The sequence below is a fragment of the Lutra lutra genome, chromosome 10 (genome assembly GCF_902655055.1).
Source record: "Lutra lutra chromosome 10, mLutLut1.2, whole genome shotgun sequence".
NCBI classification, from domain to species: Eukaryota; Metazoa; Chordata; class Mammalia; order Carnivora; family Mustelidae; genus Lutra; species Lutra lutra.
This window is the reverse complement of record NC_062287.1, coordinates 50392805-50408381: the sequence shown is the minus strand read 5'-3', so window position 1 is coordinate 50408381 and position 15577 is coordinate 50392805. Positions and strand designations below refer to the sequence as shown.

At 35.7% G+C, this 15577-nt stretch overlaps 1 protein-coding gene and 1 pseudogene across 1 annotated transcript in view; both read right to left on the bottom strand.

Annotated features, from left to right (window-relative positions):
* TENM4 (teneurin transmembrane protein 4) overlaps positions 1–15577 on the bottom strand; it is a 2938802-nt gene that overhangs the window by 1641544 nt on the left and 1281681 nt on the right. The window lies entirely within an intron of this gene.
* LOC125080252 (uncharacterized) lies at positions 3416–3516 on the bottom strand (annotated as a pseudogene).

Sequence of the window (15577 nt, the reverse complement as noted above, 5' to 3'; positions counted from 1 at the left end):
CATCTTATGCAGATGAGTCCCATGTTGGCTGAAGCTGACCAGCAGAGGCTGGTGAAGAGCTTTCCAAGGGGGCCTATCATGTTCTATTTTTTAACAAACTGGGCTAGGCATAGAGGGACCACTGGTCCCAGTCTGCCTGAGACAGTGTTTTAGCCCTGGAAGTGCCACATCCCAGGAAAATCTTCAGCCCTAAAAACCTAAATGTTTGGTCACTTTAACGTTAATTAGATTCAGCAGCAGGTAAAACTCAGCAGCAAATTAACTATGCAAAACTGCAAGATGGCCAGCCGACATCCCCCAGCCTCCACTTTGTACCTCTGTTTACTGCTAAAGGAACAAGCCGCAGTCACTCAGCAGTCAGACCTACTACTGGTCAGACAGAGAAAAATGACAAAAGGGCAACGTCTGTTTCTCTTCTGCTGACTCTTACTTCCTGTCCATTATTTGTTTGTTTATATACAGAATGTATTTATGGGTATATTTTTCTGTCTGCAAGCTGAATGGCTGACCCATACTGGTAGCAATGGAGGCAGCAAGGCAGGGCAACCCTGAACAAAGGCTTAACTGATGCGATTACCCAGTGTGGCAAGTACAAAGAATGTACAGTACATTCAAAGTGACTGTGGATCCAGTAAATGAGATAACAGATTAAAAACAACAACAACACTTGTTCTAGAAAATACAATCTGATATATTGAAGAGAGCCTTAAAAAAAAGGAAGATTTTTTTGTAGCCACTTTTTTGAGCACTTCTAAAGTATCATATATTTATGTATATTCTCATTAAAACTTGCAACAATTTGTAAGATAGTATAGATGTGAAAAACAGCGAGGCTCAGGGACAAATTTGTGGAAGGAGAATGTGATTTTCTGTTTAAGCTATTATAAAAACTAGGCAAATCACCTCAGATATGCCTGTTAGCCACAGTATACCTCTTTATGTTCATCTGTAAAAAAAAGTCCATCTTATTTGCCAGGGTAAGTTTCAGGATTAGAAAAGAGAATAAACCTGAAATTACTTTGTAAAATGCTATCCGCACATAATCACGTCTCCACTACACACACACACACACACACACACACACACACACACTCACTTGTAGGAACACACAAAGACATAACTAGTACTCTTGGGAAATTTATTTCATCTTTCCAACAAGAGTTAACCAAGAAATAATTTGTGAATGGCAACCATGACTTTAGTCTTTGAGTCCTATCATTCCCTCTTCAAGCCAGACCAAAGAAACATAGGATGTCGATACAAAGTATTTCCTTCCAGATATAGCTCCCCTCCGTGTCCTTTCTGATTAAAAGTCCCATTCTCTATCCTGGTTCTAAGCTGGGTTTCACATCTATACATCCTGATTTCTGATTGTTTGCCTATCTATTGGAAATATGAACATAGCTAAAACACTTGTGCTTAGAATACTGATTAAAATTCAAGTATCAATAAGTAGGATGTGTTATCTAACAAAGAGAAGTGGTTATATTTATAATTTGTATCTTGATATCATGTGGGGTTCTATTTGTAATCTTTTCAATTTTGCACATTTTGTAATGATCTCCTTTTCACAATGGGCAAACAGCTTGTTTTAAGAATTGATAATGTCTCATTTCTGTCACATATTATGAGGTTTTGTGTTTCAGAGAAAACTAAAGGATGGTAACTTCTAGGCAATCTGGCATTTGTAGAAAGACTTCAATTCTTGACTTTAAAAGTTTTTCATTTAAATTAAACTGAAATGCTATCTGATATAGAACTATACCAGTAAACAGGATATGCATGACTATTCAAAATAAAAAGAATCTGCAAAATCCTAGTTCACTTATATCAAATACAAAAATATTAGTTTTTAAAATCTACTCACTTTCAAAAAGGCCATCTGAAATTCCCAGCAACCCTTAGCAATAGAAGCAGTATTTTTGCCAATGGCAAAACAAATCCAAATATCAAAGGTTTGCTGATGTTGAAAACTAAGATCGCAAGAGGTCTGTGAAACTTTGAGTTAGACACACATATTCTCTTATTTTTTTAAGGCTTGAGGTATAAATTTAAAAAAATCACAAGGCTATCATATTCCAGTAGCTTCCTAATGTCTTCAGTGTATTTATTAAAAGATAACAGTGAGAGCCAAACTGCTCTGAAGGCAATCATAGGAAGACAACCATTGTTTCTTCAGAGGTATTTACCAAATCAGGGAGGGCTGAGAAGAGCAGGAATACACATATGTTAACCAGATTTCCCCTATGGATAGATTGGGCTATTCCCTTGGATTTTGTTCCACTGAGTTCCATACAGACGCCCTCCATCCCCACCCTCCCTACCCCTGCCCCAGCAACCTACCAAGTCATCATTTAGGATCTTGTAACAGGGAACCACAGACTCTTGTTGTTGAAAGGGACCTTAGAAGTCATCAGGTTCACTTTCTTTTTCTGAGCTTCAATTCCTTCCACAGCCTGTGGGTCACATGGTCAACTGACTGGTAACTAAGGGCCTTCCATGATTAGGAATTCATCACCTTGAGGGCAGTCTAGTTCTTTGGATGGTTAGCACATCATGCTGAATTGTCATTTGTTCTGCTCTAGATTCCTTTTTTCATCACTTTTCTTTTTCTATTTCCTTCCTCTCTCTCTCTTCTTTCCTCCCCCATTACCTTCTTTCCTTCCCCAAAACAATAACTAGGCACCCACCATGTGGCAAGTACTATGTGCTAAAATCTAGGAAGACATAGCTAGGGTTAGAAGTTAGGCTAGGGTTTCTGCTATCAAGTATCTAACCCTTTGTGGAGATAACTGGACTATCACATACTATCACACACTATCACAATACTGTGATGTGTATGTGCTGGCACAGTGAATAAATGAGAAGTAATGGGAAAATGGAAACAGGACGCTTAATACTTTCTACATGAAGCTATAACTCCAGAACATGAATGTGATTAACAAAGAGGGGTTAACTGGAAATACAGCGAACAGTTCTTATTTGGGGTATTGCCAGATCCATTCCATCTTCTAATAGGAAATATTTTCCTTTAGAAAATAGTCTCTCCATCTTTGTGATCAACCTTAGTGGGACGGTAAGTCCAGGTGTTCTGACTGCATCAATGGATGGTAGAGAATATAAGCAAAACAACTGCAATCTTTCTCTAGGGATTTTGAACCTTAAGTAGAGTAACAAAGTGATGAAGGAATCAACTGGAGTAGATATTTTTAACTAAAAAATTAATAAAACATAATTCATATATAATATTGGATAAATTTATTGTATACAATGTGTTGATTTGTTAAATTTATATATTAAAATTACCACTGTAGTGTTACCTAATACATCTATCCTATCACATAATTAGGATCTCTTTTTCGTGATGAGAACATTTAAGATCTAGGCTCTTGGCAACTTTTAATATATAATATAGAGAAATACGGAATACTTCACAAATCTGCATGCCATCCTTCCCCAGGAGCCATGATAATCTTCTCTGCATTGCTCTAATTTTAGTAATATGAAAGTGAGCACTGGACTAGATTTTTTATGCAACAGATGAGTACAATGGCCCAGGTTTTCCTGCTGCTCAGACTTGCGGCACTGTTCTGGTTCCTCTATGTCTGTGCTGTGAGCTACCTTTCCAGTAAATTTTAATTTTCTTAATCTAGCAAGAGGCAGCAACAGTTATTAATCAAACAAGTCTAACTGAAACAAGAAGGTTGTGCTACATAGAAGGTACAGTATATGCAAATATCTGGAGACATGTAAGAACCCAAAAGCTTAATTCAAGATGCGGTTGAAGGAAAGAAGCAAGGATGGAGGGATGGAATTCACTGGGAAACAAAGATCTTACGTAAATTCCTCAAGAGTTTTCAAGTCAAGACATAACAGAATTTTATTCCTGACTCTCATCCCTATCTTAATGTTCATACAAGATGTCCAAAGATCATAAATTACTCTTTCAAATATATATGTGTTTACTGGTTCTGGAGTTGAGCCTACAATTTGAGTGATAGAAGATTAGACCCATGCTACCATGACAGCCTATCTCCCCTTTTGATGAAAATAAAAATGAAATAATTTTGGTCTTCCAAAATATAGTATACACACACACACACACGATATCCACACACAATGCTCAGTAAGAATAGCTCAATGTCAGAAAAATTCAGTGATACAGTTCATTGCATCTCAATAGATCTAGAAAAATCTGATAATATTAAATATTTCTGTCTGATTAAATATAAAATATTTCTAGAAATACTGAGTAGGGAATTTCCTTTACTTACTAATGGCTTCTTACTCATAAAAACCAGAAAATATCATAGTTAAATATGAAAATGTAGGTCATTCTCTTTAAGGCTAGAGACATGATACATTTCCATCACTAATATAGTTCACTGACACTCAACAGGGCATGGTGGATTAATAAAAGCAAAAGAAATAAGAAATTTAAAGAGTGAAAAGGAAGAATAAAAAGTATATTATGAGATAGCATAATGTATGTAGGTTATCAAAATAATCAGCATAAAAATCAGCAATTACTGGAACTAATTAGAGAATGTAAACAAAATTTGTGGCTCTATACTCAGTATATGCAATCAAAAGTATCCCTCTATATTAATAGCCAACCATGAAATGCAAAAGAAAATGAGATCACTTATAACATTACCAAAAATATTCTAAAGCATCTAGGAATTAAACTAATAAAGACTAGACAATCACTTTAAGAAGATTTAAAAAGACATAAAATTATAATAAATGAATTAAAAGAAGACCTAAATATATAAATACTCTCAGTATATGAATGGATATAATTATTTAACATTGTGAAGAAGTCATGTCACCCCCCCACCCAATTTAACCTATTAAATGTTAGATGTAATTTTGCTCAAAATTCCAGTGGGGTTTTGGGAGGACTGTGTAAAATGTCTAAAAAGTATAGCAAAAGCTAAAAATATATAGAAAAATAAGAACATAGTTAGAGATTCACCTTACTGTGTATTAAGAAATATAATAGAACATTTCTGCTTTTAAACGTGTTAGAATAAAAGGAATCGGACTTATTCTCCTGTCTCAAACAACTGAAAAAAGAGAAACAAAATATGAAACCAGGGTCTTCATCAAGCAGAACAGGACCAAGATCTCTGGAAGATGAAAAGCAAAGTGAGCCCTGTGGTTGACTCCGCATTCTGCCTGGAGAGAACTTCAGACCACAGCACTGAGACAAGAAGTTAGGTAGAACCTGGGCTGAGGAGCCAAAGCTGGAATTCTGGGGTGCCAAAGTGGCTAGAATTTTTAGTACACACTCCTTGAGAGGCAATGGCTGCCCAGAGAGAGCACCATGGATCTGCAGAGGGTCTCCCAGAGTCTTCAGCTGAGTTTTGATTAAACAAACAAACAAACAAACATGCCTGGAAGGAAATTACACATGGCTGAGGAAGATCTGAGCATCTTGAGGCTTAGTAGTGATGGATTAGCCATGGATGAACCATCATCCTCAGGCTCACACAAAGGCAAGAACAGACTTCACACATGAGTGAGTCAATAACTGATTGTTTAGTAAAATACACTAGGAAAAATGAAGTTGGAACCATTTCTTAAACTATACATGACAACAAATTTCAAATGGATTCCAAGTAACATAAGGTTCATGAAAATACCTGATTTTCTTTTTTTTTTTTAAAGATTTTATTTATTTATTTGACAGAGAGAGATCACAAGTAGACGGAAAGGCAGGCAGAGAGAGAGAGAGAGGGAAGCAGGCTTCTTGCTGAGCAGAGAGCCCGATGTGGGACTCGATCCCAGGACCCTGAGATCATGACCTGAGCCGAAGGCAGCGGCTTAACCCACTGAGCCACCCAGGCGCCCCATTATACCTGATTTTCTTTATGGTTACTGGGTTTGGAAGAAATTCTTAAGCAAAATCTGTTAAAAAACCAAAAAACAACATCCCCCCCCCAAAAAAAAACAAAAACAAAAAACCACAAAATTTGCATAACGTTTTAAAACCAAGTGTGTATTACCCTAAGACAACTATTTGCTATGCCAGAATTGTTTTTGGAATAGTATGTAATTCAATCCTGGTCAAAAAGGCCTGAGAAAAACGTCTTCTGAGAAGTATCTAGAAATAATTTCCATTCTTTAAGAAGGGACTTACAGAAAGGATATTAAACTTCTACCAGCAGCTGGCCTGTCTTAAAATGAATCTTGGGAACAAATTGTGACATCATCGGGGCATTACCTGTTTTGGTAGAGCAAAAACCTGAGAGGGCCTTTGAGGATATGGGTGAGGCTTGGATCTATCCTATATTCAGACATTGGTTAAAGTATAACAGTTGCTGTTATTTCACTTCTGTGGTTAAAAACATCCCAGAATGTTGGAGGATTTATTTATTATATGTCCATTTTATAGCTGTTCAAGCCAAGGCCCTTTTCTAGGATATGCCTAAGTTTACACAGTTAGAACTAAGTCTAGAAACAAATAGGTAAGCTGAATATCAGGCACATTTGCTAGGTGAATAAGCAGAAATAGATATTCCCCAGACATGACTCTCAAATTCTGAATCTAGCCATAATGTTTTCATTATTTCTATATTTGGTCCACCATGATGGATAAAATCTAGAAGATGACCCAGTTGAGGGGATGGAGTGATTGCAGTCAAACGGTCTAAATAGAACTCTTTTGTTCCATGAAGGTAAAAGGATTTCTCTCAATGACTGCAGAGCTGTCGAAAGCCCCAAATGTCTTACATCTGGGATTACTTGGGGCACATGATATACACACTACAAAATGCTGTACTCCATGGAGAAACAGCTCTACTGTTGAGTTTCTGACCTTGAGAATGAAGGAAAATCTTGTAAACTTTCTGAGCCTAAGCATTCTCACAATGACTCGGGAGATTTAGTGCAAAACAGATATTCTCTAGGTTCTGGGGGTGAAGTGATTTTTACTATATTTCCCCCTAATTTTCTATACAGAACATGTATTATTTTCTGCAATCATAAAGAAACTATAAGTATTACTGAAAATAATTAGCACAGCTTTTCCCAGTGCAGGTGATTTGTGCTCCCATTTTGGTGGCCCGGTGTGTTCAGGCTTGATAAGGAAATTGTTTCTCCAAAGAGCACTTTCATTTATACATTGCATGGATCTATGTGAAAGGCAAGAGGTTACCATTTAACACAAGTCTGTTTATACACAGACTTAGCAGCCCAGAGCCATGAACAATTGAAAAAAAAATGTAAAATATTTCTATGCTAAGACATATTTTATAATTACTTCAGTGTGTACAATGATTTATCTTTTCAAAAGCAGTTTTACATCCATTAACTTGTATTCTATTTATCTTTTTTTTTTTTTCATGTATTAGGGCAGGTATTACTATGGTTGCTTTTGTTCTTATTGTTAATGTTTTTTTTCTCAAAAAGCAAATTAAAAAAAATAATTATCTCAAATCACAAAGCTGTGAAAAGGTAAAGCGTGACCTCAAACTCAAGTTTGTTTCTTTTTTTTTTTTTTTTAAGATTTTACTAATTTATTTGACAGAGAGAGAGAGATCACAAGCAGGCAGACAGGCAAGCAGACAGAGAGGGGGAAACAGGCTCCCCACGGAGCAGAGAGCCTGATGCGGGGCTTGATCCCAGGACCCTGAGATCACGACCTGAGTGAAGGCAGAGGCTTTAACCCACTGAGCCACTCAGGTGCCCCAAGTTTGTTTCTTTTAAGAAGTAAACAACTCACTAAAATAGCAATGAGAAAGATAGCTAACAGTGGTCCCCTAATTCATTCTTCATATATTGCTTAATTTAAACTCTACAATAAACCCATTGAGTAGGTACTGTTATCCCCATTTTGCATTTGATAAAAGACACTAAACCTGAGAAAGAGATTTTTTCAAGATCAGAGAGTAATTAGTATAAAGTTGGACTTGAACACAGGTCTGTCTGGCAGCAGGACAAATACTTTTGTATTTTTGTGCCCTCTCTGTACACAGAACGGCCACAGTGCCACCTGAATGTAAATAATCACTTCATCTGCCTCTTCCTCTTCATTTCAGCATGGCTCTCTGCTGTTCCCAACTGTTTCTGTAACAACTATTGTATGATATTATTTTCAATTTTGTTTGCAGATACGCAGTCCCCTAGCCTATAGTACAGTAAAACAAGGAACATTGAATCTTCTGGCTAGGTCTGGGTTAAAGGTCATGTTCTGTTGCTTATCGTTTGAATGCAAAAATCACTTGAGAAAGTCAATTAACTGTTATCATCCATGGTTCATTAGCATAAAATAGGTGGATCAGGACATCTACTGCTCATGTCATAAATCTATAGTGAGGAAAAAAGTAGGTACAAATGCTTATTTCTATAAACTCTAACCTTTTTTTTAAAGATTTTATTTATTTATTTGGCAAAGAGAGAATTATTTATTTGACAGAGAGACATCTAGAGAGGGAACACAAACAGGGGCAGTGGGAGAGGGAGAAGCAGGCTCCCCCACTGAACAGGGAGCCTGATGCAGGGCTCGATCCCAGGACTCTTAGCCAAAAGAAGACACTTAACAACTGAGCCACCCAGGCACCCCTGTAAACACTAATCTTAGGAAATGTACATTTAATTCATTTATAGAAATAATACATCATTTATAATGTATTTATTTACAATAATAATGATAAATATTCCTATTCTGGGAACTGAGCTTGGTTGATTTATATACATTATCTTCTGAACAAGTGAAAGGTAAATAAAATATTCTTACTTTGCATATGAGGAAACTGAGTCTTAAGTTGTCTAAATAATTTGCCCAAGATAATATAGTAGCGAATAAATACTTTCTTTCTCTGTGATAAAATAATTTACATTAACCAATGGCACAGACTAACTCCACAGGGGGAGATAAAAAATATGGCAGCAAATTGTATTCCTTCTGAATAATTTCACAGAAGTATGTGAGATTTAATTATAATTAAATTATATTTGTGATGACAATATGCCAAAATATTTGTTCCCCCTGATATGGAAAGGAGATAAATACCAACCAGTCTTTGAAGCCAAGACTGGACAACTTGACCAAGCTGAGTAATTAGTTATTTGCTGAGGGGATCAACTAAAGATTTTCATCATTGCTACTCAACATTTTATATCCAGTATTCATTCATTCCCTCAGATGCAACCACACATGTTTATGCTGTTTATTAATTCATCTGCATAGGAAATCTGTCCTTAGAAGGGTCTTTTAAAGGACAGACTATTAATTTTAATCACAGCATTAATATAATTTGGATTTTGTTTCTCTTCACATGTCACTCATTCATTCATTTATTGAATAAATATTTACTGAATGTTAATTACATTTAACATACTTGATTCAAAGATCATGAATAAAGATATGGAGCAGTAAGGGGTGGTTTATAGACAAGGATTATAGCCCCTCTCCACTTTTTTTTTTTTCACCTGGGTATTCAAGAATTTAAAATCCTCTCATCTGAGATTCATAAAGACATATATAATATCAGTCACTTCAGCCTCTGAATACAGATCTAGAATGATCATTTTAGCTTTGACCACAGTAGTTGTGATCAGTGGTTCACAACTCACTAGCCCATGAATCAGGGAAAACTTGGCAGAATCTTCTGGGAAGTGTATTAAAATTATAAATTTCTGTTCCATATTTTCACCCAAAGATTTGAATAAGTCTGGAATGGGATACAAAAAACTTTATTTTTTCATTGTAGGTAACCCTGATGTACTACTTAGGGTCCACTGACTATATCAATACATGCTATTTTAAAGAAAATGATAAGTGTTTTGGATCTTCCCCCACTAATGTATATATACTTGTGTAAAATATAAGCTTTCTATATAAATTCAGAGATTTCACAAAGTTTCTACAGGATACAGTAACATATCATTTGGTGACTGTAGATGAGATTTAGAACTCTTGATCTAGACCCATTCCCTCATCTTGAAGCCATGATAAGATAGTCTAGGTGCAAGATAGATACCATTAATATCTGAGCAAGGAAGGGAAACTGAAGCCTAGAGAGGCTGAGGCTTTCCCCACATAACTCAATAATTATATATTGAGAGTGATTATTTCTAGGAAAAAAAAAATGTTTCTTTACATTCTTTATATGTTGTCCTATGAAGAAAGATTCATTGGACTAAAAAAGTATTCACAATGAAGGAAATTTGAAAGAAGGAAAGGAAAGAAAAGGGAAGGGAAGGAAAGGAAAGGAAAGGAAAGGAAATTAAAAAAAAAGAGAGAGATCCAGTGGGACTTACAGAAGGGGAGACAGAAAGCTTGTTGGGTATGGGGAGCATTGTTTGTGAATGCTGTCTTGTCTTGTCCTGAGCTGGAGGATTTGGGATTTCAGCCAGAAGAGAGGACGTAGACATTAATTAAACACTGGTGAATGTTCAAGATGATAGAATGAGGTTATACATAGGTAGGTCAGTTGACTTTGTGGGGGTTACATTGTCAAGGGTTTTAGTTTTAGGTCAGAGAAATACACAGTGCAAGAAAAAGAAAATGCCCCTTGCATAATGATTTAAGATCTAAAATATGACAATTATGAGAGTTAAAGATTTGGGCAACTGAACTGATCATCCTAAGCCTCAGAATTCTAAGTTTAAATGCATCTCCTTTCCCACATAATATACACACACAAGTGCAGAGAGAAAGGGGCAGGGGGAATAACAGACAGACAGAGAGACAGAAGTGTTGGAAAAGGTGTTCATTGTTTCTGTGATGACTGACAAATTCAGATAAAAATAAATCCTTAAAATGAGTGAATTTTTAAATAACCATACTGAGAATGACATTATCAGTAGATACTTCTACAGCATTCTAACTCAGGTTATGCTTGAATTTAGTAGGTAATTTTCAAACTCTAGTTCATAGAGACCTAAGGGTTCAGAGAAAGTATATTAGAAAGAGGTAGGGCTGAGGGTGAGGAATGGCCAGGGACAGAGAGGGCACCCTGCTCCCACAGAGCAGCTCCACCTTTTTGTTCAATAAGGAGATTGTGGGATCCCTGGGTGGTTCAGGGGGTTAAGCCTCTGTCTTTGGCTCAGGTCATGATCCTGGAGTGCTAGAATGGAGCTCCACGTTGGGCTCCCTGCTAAATGGGTTATCTGCTTCTCCATTTGCCCCTCCCCCTGCTCCTTCTCTCTCTCACTGGATCACGCTCTCTCTCAAATAAAAAAAAAATTCTTTAAAATAAAATAAAATAAAATAGTATGGAGACTGTGCATAACATTTTGTTTGAAAAGAAAAGCTCTGCTGTTGTTTTTTTCTTTCCCCCAGTATGCATTGCTTAAAGGTAATATTTAATCTCCTAAAATGGCCTGAATCAAGTGATGCTCAAAATACCCTATGCAAATCTGATCGAAATTTGCAGTCCATTTATATTTATTTATTATTTATATTTATATTTGTATTTTCTTGAGGAAGTCTAAATATCCCAGCAATATAATCTGGATGATAATCTATAGTCAAAGTTCATTGAGAAAGACTGTTCACATGGGTGTGCCCTAAAATCCAAAGATAATATACTGGTATATAAAGTGTCACATTCCTCTAAGCCCATTATGGAGGAGGGTATCTCAGGAGACTTTCTAATTGTGGAGAAAGTGACAGACACTTTTCAATGCATGGCCTCTCTATAAGCAGCATGTAGTAATAGGAATATTAGTCTGGAATAAGACAGTTTTAAATCACAGGTCGACCGTGAGCTAGCTCTTGTGATCTTGGGCAAGGCATTTTAACCCATGAGCTTCACTTTTTTCTAATCTGCATAATAAGGGTAAGATCTTCATTTCCTAAAGTGGATGTAGGAATTAAATGAACTAGCACATGTAACTGGTACTAAGTAATTTAGAATTCCCTTCAGAACCTTGTAGAAAAGTGATAAAAGTGAATAAAAGGTCTTCAATGTGACAGCTTTACTTTGAAGGCTCCATGTGACCAGTCTGGATGGGAAAAGATGAGATCAACCCAATGGCTTTGGGAAGGTGTAGGGATGATCATACATATGGTCAGATGAGTGACTTCCACATTCTTTTCTAGATGTCACGACCAAGCATTCCTGGGACTGAAGACAACATTCACCAGGCCTCTAGCCTTTGTAAACCCTGAGGCACATTTGCTCAGTAAGTACAGATTTTTTTTCCCTCAACAAAAAGGAATGGATTGAAACTTGGTCTAATTAAAGAAATTAGTTTAAAAATTCTGAAAGTATAAAAGAAAAATTTCTCCATTCTCTATAAAATCCTCTTTACCTCAATGGCATCAGGGTTCAATAAGAACCCTTAGAACCAATAAGGATTCTAAGAAGAATATAAACTGAGTTGATATTCAAAGGAGACCCAGATACATGGTGGAAGCACCAGGGAGACATGAATGCAAGCTAATTACCATGATGGGGACTGCTGTAATTATTCTGCCATTTCATTTCCTTGAACACATTTTGCAATGGTAGCTGAGTTAAAAAAAAAAAAAATCTGGTAGAGGGCTAAAATTATAAGGGCTCTCTTACTGGAATAATGCTAGAGAACTGCACATAAATTTTAATGGTCTGAGAATTCCAAGGTGGCATTCTTGAAAAAGTAGTTTATAGTTTTCTGCTTTGATCCTCCTTTGATAACTGCCTACCCGTCTATAACTGTCTACTATACAGTTCTCTAGCAAAGAAACATGTCACTTTTTGCTTTTCAGAGCATTCCGTGCTTTGCCTTCGTAAAACTGATCATACAATATTTTTAGTGTCTTTCTATTTTCCGATTTTTCTTCTGAATAATTTAGGCACCATGGGGACAGTCATTGGATTTTATTCTTTACCATGATAATTCTAGTACCTTGTATTGTTTATCTTCAATTGTTGTCATTCCTGTGGATGTGCAGTGGTATATCATTATGGTATTTATTTGCATTTCCTTAATGAATGATGATGTTGAGAACCATTTTATTTGCTTATCGGCCATTTGTATATCCTGTTTGTGAAGTGTCCAAGGGTTTTGCTCTTTTTTCTATTGAGTTGTATGCATTTTCATATTGAGTTGTAGCAGGAATTCTTAATACATTCTAGATATGAGTTCATATATATGAGACAAGTATATTTTTCTACTCATTCATTTTTTAAATCAATAAGTGAAAAATTAATTATTATATAACTAATATGTTCCAAAGACAGTGCTAGTTGGAGGGATTAATAAAGGTTGTTTTATAAATTGCTTATACATGTTTACAGGGAAGGAACATTAGTGAGTTTTACAATAAAAAATGGCTAACTGGGAAGAAGTATGGTAGTTTCCTGGCTTTTAATAACCTATAACCTTTCACCTAGACACTCTGAGTATCAACATTATTTTATAGTCTATCTTTTGCAGGTGAACTATTCTTCATCATTAGAGGTATGAAGAATTTTCTTGAACATTAAATATCTCTAAAATTATAAGCTGAATGTACATCCTTTAGTGTGTATTGGGGTATACATATGCTCTGGGCAGGTGATAAAACTTTTAGTATTCACATGATTTCTATTACTTAAGAAATTTAAAAGATTTTTATTCCACAAATTACATTTAATACCACTGATTCTTCCTTCCCTCCTTCCTTTCTTCTCCTTTCTCCCTCCCTCCTCTACTCTCCTTACCTTTCCTTCCTTAGATATAATTAATTTTGATTTATCTTGTAAATGTGGAATGGAGTTTAGCTTCTTAGTTGGACAGATTAACCATATGAAGATTATATGGGCATCACAATAATGGGGACAAAAGAATGACTACTAAATGATGACTCAGTCTTCCCAGATAAAAGAGAGGTATCCAGCAAAAGCAGTGTTAGGAGTTAAACATTTTTCAACTTAATTCATAGAATAAACTATTAATTTAGTTTATCAATCAATCAATAAATCTTCAAATTGTCCATCAGAAATATTTATTAGTTTAAACACTGTGGAATGGCCCATACTGTGCATTGAGTGGGCACAGAAGTACAAATGATGGGGTCCCTCCTCTCCAAGATCATATAATCTACCATCAGAGACAAGCCATGTAACTGATTATATGTAGAAATGTGTATATCATAAGCAGTTTAGAGTTAAAGAGTTATGGCCATTTTTAAATTTATTTTTTAAATTCCGTAACTTGAAGTCTGTGTCTCTTATTCCCCTTCACCCATTTTGTACACCCCTCTCAACCATCCCCTCTAACAAATATGCTTATTCTTGTACTATAGGTTTGATTCTGCTTTTTGTTTACCTGCTTGTTTGCTTGCTTTTTTTAGATTCCACATATGAGTGAAATCATATGGTATTTGTCTTTCTTGGTCTTACTTATTTCACTTGGCATAATACACTCTAGATCCATCTGTGTTGTCCCTAATGGCAAGATTTCATCTTTTTAATGTCTGTCTGCCTGTCTGTCAGTCTCTCTGTGTGTGTGTATATGCCACATTTCCCCCCTCATCATTAATCTATTGATAGCCACTTACATTGCTTCTATATCTTGGGTATTATAAATAATACTGAAATAAGCATAAGGTTATATATACTTTTTTCAATTAGTGATTTCATTTTTTTAGGTAAATACCCAGCAACGGAATTACTGGATTATATGGTAATTTCTATTTTTAATTTTTTGAGAAACCTCCATACTGCTTTCCACAATGGCTATATCAATTTATATTCCCACTAAGAGTGTACAGTGGTTTCTTTTTCTCCACCTCCTTGCCAAATCTTGCTATTTCCTATGTTTTATTTTAGCTATTCTGATACGTGTAAGGTGGTATCTCATTATAATTTTTATATGCACTTCTCTGATAATTAGTAATGTTGAGAGCATCATTTCATGTGTCTGTTGGCCATCTGTATGTCTTCTTTGGAAAAATGTCTATTCAGGTCCTCTGCTCATTTTTTAATCAGATTATTTGGGCCTTTTTGGTATTGAGTTGCCTAAGTTCTTTGTATATTTTGGATCTTAACTGCTTACAAGATATATTATTTGCAAATATCTTCTCCAAATCAGTAGGTTTCCTTTTTGTTTGGTTGATGGTTTTATTTGCTGTGTAAAAGCTCTATATTTTAATATAGCCCCAAAAGTTTACTTTTGCTTTTGTTTGCCTTGAAGTAGGAGACATATTTAGAAAAAAATGTTGCTATAGCTGATGTCAGAGAAATTACTACCTGTGTTCTACTCTAGGAATGTTATAGTTTCAGATCTTTAATCCATTTGTGTTTATTTTGTGTATGGTGTAAGACAGTGGTCCAGTTTCTTTTCTTTGGTTTGTTGTTGTTGTTTTTTTTTAATGTAGCTGTCCAGTTTTCCCATTTATTGAAAAGACTGTTTTTTTTTCCCCATTGTATACTCTTCCCTTCTTTGTCATAGGTGAACTGGTCATATACTTGTGGGTTATTTTTGGGCTCTTTATTTTGTCCCACTGAGCTATATGCCTTTGTCCAAAGATATGGTACTGTTTTGATTACTATAGCTTGTAATGTATCTTGAAATCTAGAATTGTGGTACCTCCAGCTTTGCTTTTCTTTCTCAAGATTGCTTTGGCTATTTGGGGTCTTACATGGTTCTACATAAA